We start from the raw sequence: 9,234 nt of genomic DNA, 5'->3' as shown, positions 1-9,234 counted from the left end.
ATGTGTCGGCAGAAGGTGAAACATGGCCAGGATCCCAATGTTGGCACCACGGCCCTGCATCAACGTATGCTGCGCCTCCATAAAGCGGCCAGGGACAACCTTGGCTCCAATGTAGTGGTCCAGCTTGCTGCATCACCCAATGGCACGCCGCACCCTCTTTCATCCAGTCAAGGCTACACAACCTCAGCTGAAGGGAGCTGTGAGTCATACCCTTCTTCTGTTGCTCCAGATTCTCCTGCTCCTCCTACTTTTAGTCAGTCATTCCGTCAACAATTTATCGGCGAAGCCATGTCCAAGAGACAACAGTATGCGCCCACTCATCCAACGGCGCAGAAGCTGAATGTACTTATGTCCAAGTTACTGATCCCTCCCTTTTTTAAGTGGTGGACTCTTCACTTTTCAGAGAACTGATGGCTTGTGCCTAGCCGAGGTGGAGAGTGCCAAGCCCTCATTTATTGGTGAAGAAGGCAGCACCAGACCTTAAGAATTTTGTGGAAAAGAAGGTGGGCCAGTCCTTGAGCCTGTCAGTGTGTACCAAAGTACATGGCAGTCCCGACATCTGGAGCTGTAACTATGGTCAGGGAAAATACATGTCATTTACTGCCCACTGGGTGAATGTGGTTCCTGCACAGCCACAACACAAACTTGGACATGTTACACTGCTTCCTCCTCCACGCTCTCATGCCGTTGGGTCTTGTGACAGTGTGCGACTCTGCCTCCTCATCCTCCACCGTGTCCTCAGCCTCCACTGCACAGACAAGTCTCAGTGCCCCTTCAGCATACCATGTGCACAGGGCACGGCTGTGTCACGCTGTTCTTCACATAATTGGCCTTGGCCAATGGAGTCACACAGGTTAGGAACTGCTAAAAGTAATTCATAAAGAAATCGGAGCATGGCTTACTCCACGAAAACTGGAAATGGGAACCATGGTGACTGACAACGGGAAGAACATCTTGTCTGCGCTGCGACAAGGAAGGCTGAGCCATGCGCCCTGTATGGCACAAGTGTTCAATCTGGTTGTCAAGTGGTTCCTTAAGTGTTCCCCCCATTTGCAAGACATCCTAACAATGGGAAGGAAACTTTGCATGCACTTCAGTCACTAGTACACCGCAAAGCACATCCTCCTTGAGCTGCAGCATCAAAACGGTATCCCCCAATTTAGTCTTATTTGCGATGTTGCGACACGTTGGAATTCTACCCTCCATATGTTGGACCGACTATACGAACAGAGAAAAGCTATCACCGATTTCTTGATGATCCATGCGGATAGGGGGACTCCTCTGTGAAACTTTAATGTGAACCAGTGGCAGCTCATACGTGACACCTGCCGTTTGCTCAGGCCCTTTGAGGAAGCCACATTATTTGTCAATTGCCAGGATTACGGGATGAACAACGTCATTCCACTGCTGGTCAGGGCAATGGAGACATGGTGCCTACATCTCATGGCCACATTTGCCCTGTGGGGGCTGAACTGGAGGAGGAGGAAGGGGAGTGGCACAGTGGAGCACAGTTTAGGTTTCACAAAATGGGCGGTTTTTCTATTCATCTGACAGGAGAGGAGGAGCAGGAGCAGCCAAAGGAGCTAGAGGGTTATGAGGAAGGTTAGACAGAGTACCCAGACACACTGTGGCAGTATGCAGTGGAAATGGAGACAGGGAGTCCCTCCAAGTCACTTGCACAAATCGCAAGATGCATGCTCACTTGCTTGTGTAGTGACGGCCAAATTGTTACCATTCGGCAACGTAATGACTTCTGCCTCTCCACCGTATTGGACCCTCGCTACCGCCAAAAAATAGGGACCCTTTTCACACCCACTGGGCAAACTGACCTACTACAGAGACCGGAGGAGTGGCAGCATAAAATCAAGGTAGGTTTATTGGAGGCAATGCGTAAGTTGCCAGCGAAACGTGTTGCATCCAATAAACCTACCTTGATTTTATGCTGCCACTCCTCCTGGCTCCTTTATCTAGCGCCGATATCTCCTGCCCTTACGGTCCATCTGCCTACTTATCGTTCTCAAGCAGGGCTGCGGATGAGGACATACACACTTTCAGGCGCTTCCCATTGTTGTGTGTGTGCACACAACCAACTCTGGTAAGCGGCGTGGGGTAGATCTTTTCCCCCTCCCTATGGGCCTGACCTGCTGATCCCGCACATGGAGCACCTTCTGTTTTCCTTTTAGACTACTACAGAGACATCCTACACAGTCAGTTGGTCGATGCCTATCAGCGCCATCGTACATCCTCTCACAGGTGTGACTCAGGGGGCCGTGTGTGCTCACCTTCCACTGCCATGGCTGCTGGGGAGGGGAAGGGTGGTAGGAGCAGTACAAGCTCCATCAGCAGCAGCCTGAGTCTGCAGTCTCTGATGAGTACCTTTCTTCACGTGTATAGTGAAGCAACTCATCAGCAAAAGGTAGACCTGGAGCAGGACCTGAACCAGCAGGTGGTGGTATACCTTGACAAAGTTGACATGCCCATGCCAACACACCTTGAAGATCCGCTGGACTTCTGGGCAGTCAAACTTGATTTGTGGCCACAACTAGCAGAGATTGCCAGGGGAAAGCTGTCCTTCTCGGCCAGTAGTGTGCCATCAGAGTGAGTGTTTTGTGCGGCCGTGGCTGTAGTCACCCCAAGGAGAACTCGTCTGTCCACAAAAAATAAGGAGAGACAGATCTTTGTGAAGATGAATCAGGCATGGATCAGCCAGGATTTCCACCCACCAATGCCTGATGCATCTGAGTAGATTGACCACCAACACTTAACAAATATGGATAGTGCCAAACAAATTTAAGGCGCTACTCCCCAGTTACAAAGATTCCTCTGCATCAGACCTTTTTTCACCCACCTTTGTCACCGAGTACTGGTATTGCCACCCACCGCACCACTCTGTCACCGGGTCACTTTCAAGACTCCCAATGCTGCTGCTGCCACCTCCAGACTGTCTCATTCAGCCACTATATCGTCTCCTCAACTTCTGCCAACTCCAGGCTGTGCCATTCAGCCACTATATGGTCTCCACATGCTTCTGCCAACTCCAGGCTTTGCAATTCAGCCACTATATGGTCGTCTCCTCATATGCCTCTAAATCCAGGCTGTGCCATTCAGCCACTATATGGTCTCCTCATATGCCGTCAACTCCAGGCTGTGCCATTCAGCCACTATATGGTCTCCTCATCTGTCGCCAACTCCAGGCTGTGCCATTCAGCCACTGTATGGTTTCCTCATGCTTCAGCCACCTCCGGGCTTTGCCATTCAGCCACTATATGGTCTCCTCATGCTTCTGGCAACTCCAGGCTGTGCCTTTCAGCTACTATATGGTCTCCTCATATGCCGCCAATTCCAGGATGTGCCATTCAGCCACTATAGTATAATATAATATATATGCAAAAAAAGATGGTTGCAGCACTCAAGGTAGTGAAAAAAATGTGGTAGCTTTAATCCATCAGAACATACAGATGCAAAGTTTCTGCTGCCAATGCAGCCTTTTTCAAGCATACAGAGTGACTGAACAAAGTGATATATATATATATATATATATATATATATATATATATATATATGGTATTCAATTAACAAGCAATACAAATCAGTGTAAAATATGCTCAGTATAAAATACAAAATAACAAGTAATCAAACAGTGCTAGTATATTAACGTGCAATACATAAGGACAACCACAATGATGTCATTTGATACAGTGATTAAAATTCCTGTGTATGTTAAAAACAAATGGTAATAACCATAAAAACGCTTGATTAAATATATAATAACATTAATGTCACTTGGAGAGTAAGGAGTGGCGGAGGGGGCGTTCACCTGTACTGTATATAAACATGGCGATCACACGCCGAAACGGCGAGTTTGTGACTGTGGCTGCGCAGCAGCCCATAGAGAGCACATAATATTCAACAATCAGAACAAAGTGAAGGTCACGTGGGCCGCATCAACGTAGCTTGGCGGCACCTGCATACCAGAAAGAGGAAGTTCATAATGCGCCATCTTTGAAAAGGCTAATATCCTATAAGTGCATGCGCAGTGTAGAAGAAAGCCGGGTCATACAGGCAAAGCCCGAAAATTGAGTTATTGCAACCTTCAAAAAAAATATTAAGGTGTAAAATGCAAATTATGTGTGGGAGGAATGGATATGTGCATGAATATAGTTAGGTGAAAAAAGAAAAAGAGGAGAAAAATAAAATATAAAAAAAATAAAAAAAATAAAATATAAAAAAAGTAAAAAATAATGAATAAAAAATAAAAAATAAAAATAAATATAAAAAGTTAAAACAAAAAAAAAGAAAAAGAAAAAAATTTAAAAAATCATAAAAAATAATTTAAAATAATCTTTTGTTGAGGTAGTTCCATAGGCAAATTAATGCCAGATCAACATCATATTAGTGCAATAGTTACCCCACTCACACTGTCAAGTCAACCTGGGGTACCAGTGTAGAACCATTTGAAGGGGTATATTCATTCCCCAAGCAGAGAAAAAAAACACAATAAAAGAGTAAAGATAACGGAGAACAAAAAAATAAGAAATAAAAAGTAGAAGTAAAATTTTATTAAAAAAATAAATAAAAAGATGGAAAATAAATAAAGTAGGAAAAGGAGGGTGAAGTATCAATAAAGTGTGTGAATAAAAACATTTTTTTAGAACAAAAAAATATGTAGATAAAAAGAGCATCGGCAGTGTAAAAAAATGCCTTAAAGGGGTACTCCGGTGAAAACCTTTTTTCTTTTAAATCAACTGGTGGCAGAAAGTTAAACATATTTGTAAATTACTTTTATTAAAAAATCTTAATCCTTCCAGTACTTATTAGCTGCTGAATGCTACAGAGGAAATTCCTTTCTTTTTGGAACACTGATAACATCACGAACACAGTGCTCTCTGCTGACATCTCTGTCCATTTTAGCAACTATGCATAGCAGATGTATGCTAAGGGCAGCATGGTGGCTCAGTGGTTAGCACTGCTGCGTTGCAGTGCTGGGGACTTGGGTTCAAATCTCACTAAGGACAACAATAAATAAAGCTTTATTATTATAATAATGTCAGCAGAGAGAACTGTGGTCGTGATGTCATCGGAGAGCATTCCAAAAAGAAAAGAATTCCCTCTGTAGTATTCAGCAGCTAATAAGTACAGGAAGGATTAAGATTTTTTAATAGAAGTAATTTACAAATATGTTTATCTTTCTGCCACCAGTTGATTTAAAAGAAAAAAGGTATTCACCGGAGTACCCCTTTAACCCCTTAAGGACCCGGACTTTTTCTGTTTTTTCATTTTCAATTTTTCTTCCTTAACTTTAAAAAATCATAACTCTTTAAAATTTTCACCACTTGCGTCGCTATTTCTAATTTGTAATGGCATTAGTAATTTTACCCAAAAATCTACGGTGAAACAGGAAAAAAAAATCAATGTGCGATAAAATTGATGAAAAAACACTATATTGTAAGTTTTGGGGGCTTCCGTTTTTACGCAGTACATTTTTCGGCAAAAATGATACCTTATCTTTATTCTGTAGGTCCATACGGTTAAAATGATATCCTACTTATATAGGTTTGATTTTGTATCACTTCATTAAAAAAATCATGAATACATGCAGGAAAATGTATACGTTTAACCCCTTAACCCCTTAACCTCTTAAGGACCCAGCCATTTTACACCTTAGGACCCGGCCATTTTTTGAACATCTGACCACTGTCACTTTAAACATTAATAACTCTGGAATGCTTTTAGTTATCATTCTGATTCCGAGATTGTTTTTTCGTGACATATTCTACTTTAACATAGTGGTAAAAAACAATTGTAACTTGCATCCTTTCTTGGTGAAAAATTTGAAAATTTTAGGAAAAATTTGAAAATTTTGCATTTTTCTAACTTTGAAGCTCTCTGTAAGGAAAATGGATATTCAAAATATTTAAATTTTTTTTTCACATATACAATATGTCTACTTTATGTTGGCATCATAAAATTGACAAGTTTTTACTTTTGGAAGACACCAGAGGGCTTCAAAGTTCAGCAGCAATTTTCCAATTTTTCACAAAATTTCCAAACTCCCTATTTTTCAGGGACCAGTTCAGGTTTGAAGTGGATTTGAAGGGTCTTCATCTTAGAAATACCCCACAAATGACCCCATTATAAAAACTGCACCCCCCAAAGTATACAAAATGATATTCGGTCAGCCTTTTAACCCTTTAGGGGTTTCACAGGAATAGCAGGAAAGTGAAGGAGAAAATTCACAATCTTCATTTTTTACACTCGCATGTTCTTGTAGACCCAATTTTTGAATTTTTATGAGGGGTAAAAGGAGAAAATGTATACTTATATTTGTAGCCCAATTTCTCTCGAGTAAGCACATATCTCATATGTCTATGTAAAGTGTTCGGTGGGCGCAGTAGAGGGCTCAGAACCGAAGGAGCGACAAGGGGATTTTGGAGAGTACATTATTCTGAAATGGTTTTTGGGGGGCATGTTGCATTTAGGAAGCCCCTATGGTGCCAGAACAGCAAAAAAAAACACATGCCATACCATTTTGGAAACAAGACCCCTTGAGGAACGTAACAAGGATTTAAGTGGGCCTTAATACCCCACATGTGTTTCACGAATTTTGCATATGTAAAAAAATAAAATAAAATTTCACTAAAATGTGTGTTTCCGCCCAAATTTCACATTTTTGCAAGGGTTAATAGCAGAAAATACCCCGCAAAATTTGTAACCCCATCTCTTCTGAGTATGGTGGTACCCCATAAGTTGACCTGAAGTGCACTACAGGCGAACTACAATGCTCAGAAGAGAAGGAGTCATATTTGGCTTTTTGAGAGCAAATTTTGCTCGGGGGCATGTCCCATATAGGAAGCCCCTATGGTGCCAGGACAGCAAAAAATACCCACATGGCATACCATTTTGGAAACTAGACCCCTTGAGGAACGTAACAAGGAATTAAGTGAGCCTTAATACCCCACAGGGGTTTCACGACTTTTGCATACGTAAAAAAAAAAAAAATTTCATTAAAATGGGTGTTTCCCCCCCAAATTTCACATTTTTGCAAGGGTTAATAGCAAAAAATACCCCCCAAAATTTGAAATCCCATCTCTTCTGAGTATGGATGTACCCCATAAGTTGACCTGAAGTGCACTACGAGCAAACTACAATGCTCAGAAGAGAAGGAGTCATATTTGGCTTTTTGAGAGCAAATTTTGCTCGGGGGGGGATGTCGCATTTAGGAAGCCCCTATGGTGCCAGGACAGCAAAATAACCCCCAAGTGGCATACCATTTTGGAAACTAGACCCCTTGAGGAACGTAACAAGGCATAAAATGATCATTTACCCCCCCCACTGGTGTCTGTCAGATCTTTGGAACAGTGGTCTGTACAACATTTTTAATTTGCGCAGCCCACTGTTCCAAAGATCTGTCAGACACCAGTGGGGTGTAAATTCTCACTGCACCCCTCATTACATTCCGTGAGGGGTGTAGTTTTCAAAATGGGGTCACATGTGGTTTTTTTTTTTTTTTGCGTTTGTCAAAACCGCTGTAACAATCAGCCACCCCTGTGCAAATCACCTCAAATGTGCATGGTGCACTCTCCCTTCTGGGTCTTGTTGTGCGCCCCCAGAGCACTTTACGCCTACATATGGGGTATCTCCGTACTCGGGAGAAATTGCATTACAAATTTTGGGGGGCTTTTTTCCCTTTTACCTCTTATCAAAATGAAAAGTATAGGGCAACACCAGCATGTTAGTGTAAAAAATTTATTTTTTTACACTAACATGCTGGTGTAGACCCCAACTTCACATTTTCATAAGAGGTGAAAGGAGAAAAAGCCCCCCAAAATTTGTTAGGCAATTTCTCCCGAGTACGGCGATACCCCATATGTGACCCTAAACTGTTGCCTTGAAATACGACAGGGCTCCAAAGTGAGAGCGCCATGCGCATTTGAGGACTGAATTAGGGATTTGCATAGGGGTGGACATAGGGGTATTCTATGCCAGTGATTCCCAAACAGGGTGCCTCCAGCTGTTGCAAAACTCCCAGCATGCTTGGACAGTCAACGGCTGTCCAGCAATACTGGGAGTTGTTGTTTTGCAACAGCTGGAGGCTCCATTTTGAAAACAGTGGCGTACCAGACGTTTTTCATTTTTATTGGGGAGGGGAGGGGGGCTGTGTAGGGGTATGTGTATATGTAGTGTTTTTTACTTTTTATTTTATTTTGTGTTAGTGTAGTGTAGTGTTTTTAGGGTACAGTCACATGGGCGGGGGGTTACAGTGAGTTTGAGCTGCCGCCCAAAATTTGCTGCATCGCAAACTTGCAGCCTGATACTCACTGTAAGCCCCCTGCCCATGTGAATGTACCCTGTACATTCACAAGGGGGGGACCTCCAGCTGTTGCAAAACTACAACTCCCAGCATGCACAGTCTATCAGTGCATGCTGGTAGTTATAGTTTTGCAACAGCTGGAGGCACACGGGTTGGGAAACACTGAGTTAGGAAACAGACAATGTTTCCCAACCAGTGTGCCTCCAGTTGTTGCAAAACCACAACTCCCAAACATTCTCAGGCATGCTGGAAGTAGTAGTTCAGCAACATCTTTAGAGCCAGATGTTGCCGAACTACAACTCCCAGCATGCTTGGAGTTGTAGTTTTGCAACATCTGGGGGACTACAGTTTGCAGACCACTAATACAGTGGTTCCCAATCTGTGCCCTTCCAGATGTTGCAAAACTACAACTCCCAGTATGCCAAAACTGTCCAGGCATGCTGGGAGTTGTAGTTCTGCAACATCTGAAGGGCCAGATGTTACAGAACTACAACTCGCAGCATGCCTGGACAGTAAGGGCATGCTGAGGATGTGTAGTTTTGCAACATCTGGATGGACACAGTGGTCTCCAAACTGTGGACCTCCAGATGTTGCAAAGCTGCAACTCCCAGCATGCCCAGACGCCAAGGGCTGTCTGGGCATGCTGGGAGTTGTAGTTTACAGGGTCCCATTACAGCAATGCATGTCGCTTTACGGCGACGTGCATTGCTGTAAAGGGCCCGACCGCGGCTGAAGATGTACTCACCTGTCGCCGCCGTCTCCGCCGCCAGGATCCGGTTCTTCAGGGACGAGGTAAGTACCGGGGCCGGGCCCCAGCACTCCCCCGTCCCCCGCAGCGTCCTCCGGTCTTCCTCCCGTCCTCTCCGGAATTTCAGGGGCCGGGCAGGACGGAGGAAGTAACCGCCCCCCCTCCTGCGATTGGT

Source organism: Hyla sarda, chromosome 6 (genome assembly GCF_029499605.1).
Source record: "Hyla sarda isolate aHylSar1 chromosome 6, aHylSar1.hap1, whole genome shotgun sequence".
Taxonomy (NCBI): domain Eukaryota; kingdom Metazoa; phylum Chordata; class Amphibia; order Anura; family Hylidae; genus Hyla; species Hyla sarda.
Note: the sequence above shows the minus strand (reverse complement) of the source record.